Here is a 10,317-nt window from a genome sequence, read left to right as displayed (position 1 = left end):
TTTATGGGTTTATATCAAATTTATTTTATTTCAATCAATAGTTATACTTTAGAGATTAATAACAAAATTATACTTTGATAGTTTTATGAAAAGAAAATATATATGATAAAAAGATAATGGTTTAATGGAAGAAAACTAGTTTTTGAACCCGTGCACTGCACGGGTGGTAACGAAAATTGTAATTAAAAATAAAACTTAGATATTTTCTGGAAAAGTTTATGTTGTTTAATTTTATTCGAAATATCCTATTTTCTTTTTCGACTTTTTAACTTATGAGAGGTGAAATCGGAAAAGTGGATATAAATTATTGAAATTTCAAAACGTGTTTATTACCCAATATACATTTAATTTTACCCATTGTTGTATGCTTTTTATCATATTACACCTCTTATTTGTTCTCCTCTCAATTCTCTATCTTCTCTCTCATTTCCTCTCTCACCCACCATCGCATGCACGACTGGAAGCAGCGTTCGCAATCAACGACCTTGAGACCCACCAACACACCCTCAATCGCAATGGTGATCGCATCTAAGTATCCAACACCCCGGACCACGACGTCCATCTCAACCCTTATTCAGCAACCCCCACAACTAACCATCACCCTACAATTCATATCTTACGTCCTCCAACTACCCTACCTCCTCTTGCCTCCACCATCCCCTACGTCCCGTACCTCCAGTATAACCATCATTCCAACTCCACCCCAGGCGTGACCCTCAACCCTTCTTCTAACCTTATGCGATTCCCCTAGCACCCCATCATTACCCCCCTATCGCGACCTCTCCCTTATCACGACCTCCCACTATCAACACCACTCGTTCTTTCGCCTTTCAAGTCGCCAAATACTAATGTTTTTATTTCTTTTCTTTTGTTTATTGAGTAATGTTAACACTCACGTCTCAAAATTGTTAATCATTTTGTCATGTAGCACAATTAATTTAAGACAATTTAATATGAGAGATTGAACAACAAAATTAAAATGGATAAAGTATTATTTTTTCTAACACCATGCAAATAATTATAATAATTATATCCCACAAAAATTCAGGCGAAATCATAGGAGTCACATCATACAAATATAATATATCAAAATTCTAAAATCTCATCCTAAATTTACAAAAATTAACTTAGATTATTATTTTAAAAGTGTTTGTTATTGTGTACAAAGTAGGAAAGTTTTACGAAAATTTTCAACCACCGCGGAATATTATCCTTTTTTCAATAAGTTTTTATTAAGATCCTTGTAAGTTAAGAAATGTGAGATTATAAAATGACGCTCATCCATATAGTTTTAAAAGACATGAATACTACACACTAATTTACATAAGGATCCATCAAAATACTGTGTACTAATCATTGCCCTATGTAAATTCTAATTTTGATTTATTAGGCATATATATGATGTACCAAATGCTATTCCCCTCGAAATTAAACTTTATTGAATTCTTGATCTTGAAACTGAATTCACATCCAATGATGAAGACTCTGAGCTCTTGGGGATGTACTCCATCTCCTTATGACTTTCAAATAATGTATGGATCCCTGAAATTACTCCGTAGCTATCACCACAAGCTTCAGCACAAACCTAGACATATGAAAATAAAACACATAAAAAGACATTAGATTTAAGCTTTTTAGGGTGCTCTAATACAAATAGTACTCGTAATCACCATAAAACTTACCTTGTTGGACTTCTCTCGGTAGCTTGTTTGCATTAATTCAATACGCAGTATCACCACTTTTTTAACGCACTCGGTTAAAACAACTTTTGCACAATTACAATAACATTTGATGTCCACTTTCCTCAAACATTTATGTATTTGACGTATTATGTGTCGATTGTAATGTCTTTGATGTTGGTAAGTAGGCTGCTCCGGACACCCGAGATTTAGGGAGAGAATATTTTGAAACTTAAATAAAGCTTGAGAATTGTACACGGAAATAATAGGACTTAGGAGACAATTGTTTATGGAAAGGATATTAGAAGATTTTATAGAGTAGAAATAACAGAATAATTGTTTAAAAAAGGAGGATTTAAATTTAAAAATTAATAATTTGGGCAAGAGTTCAGGAGAATAATTTTGAATAGTTTGATTTTACCTATATATAAGATTCAAATATTTGTAAAGAAATATTTATTCAATGATTTCTTGCCTCCTTTATGCCGTTAGATGATTTCTGTAGAATATTTCGGACCTAATTTGTGTAGAATATATGATTTGATTATATTTCGGACCTAATATGTGTATAAAACTAATTTGATTATATTCTGTAGATATCATATATTACGTCGACTCAGATTGTTAATGATTGTTAATGTAATTTAAGGAATGTTGATTTTTTGTAAACCAATCGTATATGTATCCAAATCTTTTTTTTATTTTTATTTTATTATGTCGACTTCGAATCTTGATATTTAGCATTGATAACATCTTCTTTTGGCAGTTTTACAAAGTATTTTTTAAATATAACAATTTAATAAGGGAATTAAAATTGATAAGTAGTTACCGTTTTAACAAATAATTAAGTAATTAATATAAATAAAAAATTCCAGCATTTAACATGTGGCAAGCTAATGAGTAATGACACGTGTCGACTGAATAGGCTTGCGGTTTCTGCTTTAATATAATATATGATTAGTAATCTTATTTGTTTCCTTAATTAAAGTAGTGCTTATGAAGGAAAAACATTTCATAATCCTTATTCTTTTAGTATAAGAGGGATTATTATTATTATTATTATTATTATTATTATTATTATTATTATTATTATTATTATTATTATTATTATTATTATTATTATTATTATTATTATTATTATTATTATTATTATTATTATTATTATTATTATTATTATTATTATTATGTTGTTGTTGTTGTTGTTGTTGTTGTTGTTGTTGTTGTTGTTGTTGTTGTTGTTGTTGTTGTTGTTGTTGTTGTTGTTGTTGTTGTGCGGACACGGGCCCACGGGGGGCTTGGGACAAGCGTTCGCATTTGTGGATTCGCCACCAATTTATTGTGGAAAATTGGAAACCGTTCGAATACCTCGTGTCATGTCAAGACACAAAGTAGTGACATGAAGACTAAGAACTCGTTACCCTTAACATTCTATGTCTGGAATGACTCTCGTGGATGCCACTGAACACGGATGTTCACAGAGATCTGGAGTAAGGGGTGAGGGTACGTATTAGGAAGCTCTTTTGATCGAACACCTAATCCCGCCTGCCTCGATAGCTGCCTCTACTAATGATTAGGGAAATTATCTATATGTAAATGTAATATATATAATATACATATAATATATGCAATATATAATATACGTATAAATAAAAGCAAAAATCTATATATATCACGCATGGATATTAGGATCTAAACTAATTTATCTTACAACTTAATCATAGTTCAAGTACTATTAACAATATTAATTATGATAATTTTACCTAGAGCCATGTAACCAAAAGAACCAACAACTGCAGAAACTGTGAGATGATCTTTGCATTGAACTCAGAATCAAACAAAATGTTGCTGGATTTTATATCTCTATAAATGATCAGAGTTGAGGTGAATGATCATGATGCATATAACTTAATCCTTGAGCGGTGCCAATGACAATCTTCAATCTTGCAGGCCAATCTAAGATTATCCTTTGACCTACGCCACTTATTGATAAAACTGGTTGCTCATTACTCTCATAGTCTCATGTATCCCTTAATCTAAGCCCTAGTTTTTCATGTTCTAGTAAACTAAGAGTTTCGAGTCCTGGTTTGAAATACAACAAAGTAGCTTGATAATGTTTGAATGCCTAATTACACTCAGTATCTCTAACTCGCGGTATGAAATTTTTTTGTCTAGGCTGCTGCTCATTCCCCTGTCATTCCACACCCCCTTGACAGTCACTACAATCCTTGATTGGTTCACTGGGATGCGATACATTTGACTGGACGCTCCTTACCGATGATGTTAATCTCATTCAAGTTATCTACAATTTGTTCTGTTGTGAAGTCTCGCGTACAATATGGGGTCAATTCCCATGTCGTGACATCTTGGTTATTTGTTCTCCGCCTGACTTCTTGGTTTTTAGTGAGACGTACTTTTATCTTTAATAGAAAGGTGGAGCACTTTTAAAGTGTTGAAATACCTCCGTGTGAACATAAATTTGTTCTAAGAAAACCGTTTGATCTCAAGCGCATTGTTATCAAGTCCAATAGGGATCGCTCCACTAAAACTGTTCGAGGAAAGATTCAGTGAGAACTCTAGTTGGCCTAATTTCTCGGGGTTAGTCATGAAAATGAATTTTCTAACAAATTAAGACCATTGAGGTTAGACAATGACCCTTGTTGAATGAACATTCGACCCCTCTTTACCCTTCTTTTTGCTAAACTTTTGGACTACTTAGGCACAATCTTAGGCCTTTTCCTTGCATTTTGCCCCTCATTTCCGCTACTACCGATTCCGGTATTTGATTGTAGGTAATTCAGCTAGCTAAAGGAAATTTGGGAAGAAACAAGGCACACGAGGAAGTTAGCAAGGAAGAAAGGGGAGGAAAAGGCGGAGGATGACCCTGGGCCGACCAGCCGGCGGCCGGCCAACCGGCGGGCTGTCACATTGGCCATGTTTAAGCTTCAAAATTGAGATGCCTCAGCGCCGGAGGGGCAGCCGGCCGCCGGTTGACCGGCTGGCGGTCACTGCTACGCGTGTTTTGTCTTAATCCCCCTTTTTTGTAACCTAAGTAAGAGGACACTATAAATACTCCCCAAAAATCGTGTTTAGACACACAACCCTAGATCTGAGATTATTTCCTTTTCCAAGTTTCAAACTTTGTTAATCATTTTGTTAATCATTCCTTAATTAGACAAGTTCTTCAATTAATTAGTAATTGAAGTTGGGTTGTAAGAAGATTGAAGGTTCCCCCTTCTTTATTTTTCTATCCTAATTCCTTTCTTGCTATTGAGTTGGTATTATTTCTCTCCCTATTTTCATTAGTTTACATTTGTTTTTCCTTCAAGTTTGTTTGATTGTTTATGATAAATTTGCATCTTTGTTGTTTGATTGTTGTTGTTTTCACCATTATTCATCTTTTCATTGTTCATCTTTTCTTTGATTCTCTTTCCTTTGTTCATCCTTGTTGTTAATACTCAAAGATTCAATCTTTGAGTTGATTGGGTTAAAGATTGTGTCTTTTAGTTTACTAATCCTTGTTATTAGATTAAATCATCTTTCTTCATAATTATTGTCGGATTGTTGCATGTTTAGAAGTAGAATTCATCTTCTCACCATGTTTATGCTTAAAGACTCCATATTTATTGTTTATTTTGCCTTTAGAAACATGATTAGTGAGTAGTCTCCTTCTAGGACTCGGTTTGACCCGGTATGGGTAATTTCACTAATTAATTATCATTAAGGCTAATTAGTTGGGGGAAATTGGTGAGGGTAGTTTAGAAGAATTGCATGTTTAAGGTTTGGTTCTTGGGTAATGTCGACTTTTGACCCTTGCCCACCAACGAGAGTTGGTTAGGTTGTTAGTTGGATATTTGGGAACCGACCCTTGTCACCGACTAAGGTTGAGACCGAAAGGGAGAACCGAGGGAGGGTGCCTCTAGATTAGCGTTTGAAATCGACCCTCGAGAGAGGGAGTGGGATGACCCGGATTACGATGAGGGTTTAATGACCTTGACCAATTACTTGACCTCCTTGGGAAAATGCATGTTTTTGGGGTTGTCGGGTTTTGAGTTAGGGATACCGGCTTTCGAATCCGAGAGGGGGGTTAGTCGGGATAGCTAGTGTCCTATTGCGAACCCGAGAGGGAGGTTCTAGGCGAATTAGAGCCATCTCCCCCTTACCTTTCTACCCCTTTTGATTAGCCGAGACAATTAGTATGTGGAATTACTTATATTCGTGGGAGAACCGAGTTCTAGTCCTTCCCATTATTTGATCTTTTCTTTATCATTTAGCTTGTTCTTATCTTGTCTAGTTTATAGCCTTTAAATTTGTTAGTTTAGTGCTAGTTCGTTACCACCCTCTTTATTTTATATCGACTTAGCTAAGCTCGCGAATTAGAACGATTAGTACTCCACCTACTCCTTGTGGGATCGACCCACTCTTTGGAATGGTTTAAAGTTGACCCCGCCGATAATCGTGAATATTGGCAAATCGATGACAAGGATTCAATTGTCCTTCCAAATACTGAGGCAACAACTATCAAGCAAGATCAATCTAGTTACCTCCTCTCGGTACATGAGCGTGACCACACCGGGGGTGCCCGGCAAACACTTTCTCGGCGAGAACGCCATGGCCCGACCTCGGAATCCCACCCATCCACTTTTACCTCTTTGCCACAACAATTTGACACTCACTCTATGCCTTCCACGTCTCAACAACCGAACTACCAATACCCTCCCCTTGACCCGACTTTGGTAGGGTACTTTGACAACTTGAACTTGGGATTGGGTGAATTGAAGAGTGAAATGAATACTTGGTTTGACGCGGTGAACCAAAGCCTAGACCATATCTACTATAACCAAGGAGTAGGGAACTACCCTATTTATGATGATTATGCCCGCCGCGGGTTTGTCACTAGGGATGGGCCGCACCCGGATTACTTCCAATGGCCCGCCCAAGGATACACCGCACCGACTATTCGTGGAGGGCTCCACATGCAGTCGGATTACTTCGGTAACCCGGCCTTTCCTACTCCCGTGTTTCATCAAGAGAGTGGTGCGTGGTATAGTGGAGTGGCTCCTACATTTCAAGGTGACGCGGGGGCGTCGGGGTCCGGAGGAGGGTGGAACTTGAGTACCGATGATGATGTTATTCGTGACGCGGGAAATGATGATTTCAATTTGGATGATGATATTGATTTTGATAATTGAGTTGGTGAAGTAGAGAGGGTACTTTCAAATGTGAGCTCTTGGCAATGGTGGCTTCCTATGCATCTCGTTCCATGACCCTTTGTTAGTATTTCATCTCTCCATCTTGAAGATTTGTAAAATTTCTTGTTGGTTGGAAGAGTAGAGTGGCTCTTGGTAATTCATAGCCTTGCACCATCATAAGGCTTATGCTCCCGTTTGAAAATCCAAAATGACAAGTATGATCTCTCCCTTAAATCTAAATTCTCTCATTTATGTTTAATTTTTAGCATGCATTTAGTTAGAATTTCACTTAGTTGCATATATTCATATAAGATTGCATTAGATTCAAATTTGTAATATATTGTTACATTTAGTAATTGCATTCACTTAGCATAACTTGCATTGTAATTTAAATATTGCATATAGAATAGAGCATGCATTGCATCCTTATTTTAAAAAAATCAAAAAAAAAAAAAATTGAAAAAATAACTAAAACCAACAAAAACATGTTCGTTTATTTCTCTAAATGCCCTCCCATGTCTATAAATAAGTGTGGGGAGGGCCAAAAAAAACAACAAAAACATGCATTTTCATTTTTAATTTCCTCCACACATTTATTTCCATTTGGAATTAATGTAAATAAATAAGTGTGGGGAGGAAATTCCTATATTTAAAAACCCAAAAACATGTCATTTTAATTTTTCAAAAAACAAAAATACCAAAAATATGTTATTTTTATTTCCAAAAAATCAAAAAAAATGCAAAAATATGTCCTTTTCTTTTTCTTTTTCACTCCCTATGCTTTTGTCCATTGAGGACAATGTACATCTCAAGTGTGGGGAGGGAAATATCCACTCTTGTGAATATTTGTTTAGATTTGTAAATACTTGTAAATTTGATAATATTCAAAAATTTACTAAAAATTGAAAAATTTCAAAAAAATAGCACAAAAACATTGCATTGTATATATATGTTGTTTGTTGGCTAACCTTTAGCATAAGCATCAACCATTTGAGGCAAAAAGGAGACTAGAAGACCGCTTGGTATACACGTTCCTATCTCTTTCTCCTTTTCCATTCTCTCTCTTTTTTATATCGTTGTATAATATGGAGGAGGACGGGTTTTTGTGCCTTGGATGTTCCTTTGGGGAACTTTTGGACTATTGGTGTTGATGTGCTGTTAGGTTTAGTTGACTTGTTGCATATTTTCTATCCTTGTTGTGTTCAATTCTCGCATGCATATGTTCTTGTATATACATGTCTTTCAATCTGAAGTCTTACATCCGTTTGTAAATAAATGTTTTGCATGAACATGGTCTAGGAAGGGAACCAAGTACCCCCATGATGAGTTTTTGTGTCCAATTGTGCCTCTCCCCTCCTCGTGGCTCGCACCTGTGACGTCTTAGTTAGCCGAGGGAGGTGGGCTTGACCAATGAGTTTAGACCGATCTTGTGAGATCTAGGACCGTAGACTAGATCTAAGGCTCGACTTAGCTACTCAAAGGTAAAGGTAGAGCCTCCTAGAGTGGGTACATTCATACTCCACCCTCATCTAGGTTTGAGAGAGTAGGCCTCCTCGCGAGGCGTGTCACATCAAGACGCACAAGTGTGTCATTTCGTCCTTAGACTATGAAATTGCATTACATTTTTGTGCACATGATATGAAGCAAAAGTCCAGTTGCATATGAGTCTCACATAGCCAAATAGCCTTGTTTTCTCCCTTCCATTATTTCCCTTTTTGATTCACCCCCTTGAGCCTTAGCCTATTCATTTGGCAAACCCACCAAAATAGCTACATTCCATAACCACCCTTCCTTAATCAAGAATTGGTCGGTTTTGTAGTTGTGTTGTAGGAGGTGATTTGGGTCATGATGGTGGATAATGTAAATGTCCACTCGGGTCAAAAGTTTGGTGTGTATTTGGCGTTGTAAATAAATAAGAGGTTTTGAAAAAGGAAATGAAAAACAAAAATAGAAAAGTGAAAAAGGTCATGAAAAATAAAAAAAATGAGTTGTGATGTATATATTTGTTGAGAAGAAAAGAAAAAGGCAAGCAACACCCCTCCTCATCATTAAACGGGGTAGAAAAAGCCGTTGCTAAATAAAAGGGGCAAATTGATGTTTTTCCAAAATGAGTCGGGTTTACACAATTTTTGCATGACTTGGGAAACCGAGTTTTTGTTACGGTGTGGACGTTACCATTTGGTGAAATAAGAGGAGTAATTTTGAGTTTTTCCAATTTGAGTTGGGTTTATACAATTTTTGCATAGTTTTGGTGATCCATGCTATGTTAGGGCATAGACGTGTCTCATATGTTGCAATAAGAAATGGGTTTAGATGTGTCGGCAATTCTTGATTTGAACTCCACATATCCAATCGGTGCTCGCACCAATCCCGTTTCGACCTACTCCCTAGCCCCGTTACAACCCTTTGCTTCATATTGTATGCATTTTTATCATTGTTTGCATTTCATTGGACATAGGACGGTCTTACACATTAGATTGCGGGCACGTTTTCGCTAGTTGAGTTAGTTGAGTGATTTTGGTTACTATTAATCACAAAAATCACCTTGTTCTTTCATTGAGTGACGAGCGAAAACCGTGAGGATGTCGTTGCCTAAGTCCCCTTAGTCATGGGTCTTTTTGGTTGAATCTCGTGTCGGTTTTGTAATTCTCGGCGGACTTGCCTACTTCCCCTTACCCCACTCTTGAATGTGTTTCTTAAGTATTGGTCACGCTAGGGTTGCTTGAGGCATGCTTAGGGGGTTGGCACCTCCGTTGGAACTTCTGAGACGGTACTCCCGATCAAGACCATGTTTTGTTGTTTGAAAATCCGGCCATTTAGATGAAGAAAGTGGACCATTTTTTAATTGTATTCTATTGCTTGATTACGTGCTTTCATGATAGATGCATCACCATTTTGTAGCAAGACCCAACTTGCCTTGCAATAGGGCACTCTTCCCTCATGGGTGTCAAATTGTGAGTTGAAGGGGCGTTGAGTGCGCTAATACTCGATCGGCTTAGTTGGTAGCGTAGTTGAGTGATGCTTATATTGTGCACCCACTCTCCGTAGTTATCTTAGTAGTGCCTTGTACGTCGGTTGAGGACTTACTCGGGGACGAGTAAGGACTAAGTGTGGGGAGATTTGTTGAATGAACATTCGACCCCTCTTTACCCTTCTTTTTGCTAAACTTTTGGACTACTTAGGCACAATCTTAGGCCTTTTTCTTGCATTTTGCCCCTCATTTCCGCTACTACCGATTCCGGTAATTCATTGTAGGTAATTCAGCTAGCTAAAGGAAATTTGGGAAGAAACAAGGCACACGAGGAAGTTAGCAAGGAAGAAAGGGGAGGAAAATGCGGAGGATGACCCTGGGCCGACCAGCCGGCGGCCGGCCAACCGGCAGGCTGTCACATTGGCCATGTTTAAGCTTCAAAATTGAGATGCCTCGGCGCCGGAGGGGCAGCCGGCCG

Source organism: Silene latifolia, chromosome 9, assembly GCF_048544455.1.
Source record: "Silene latifolia isolate original U9 population chromosome 9, ASM4854445v1, whole genome shotgun sequence".
In the NCBI taxonomy this organism is placed as follows: Eukaryota; Viridiplantae; Streptophyta; class Magnoliopsida; order Caryophyllales; family Caryophyllaceae; genus Silene; species Silene latifolia.
This window is presented reverse-complemented; position numbering follows the sequence as displayed.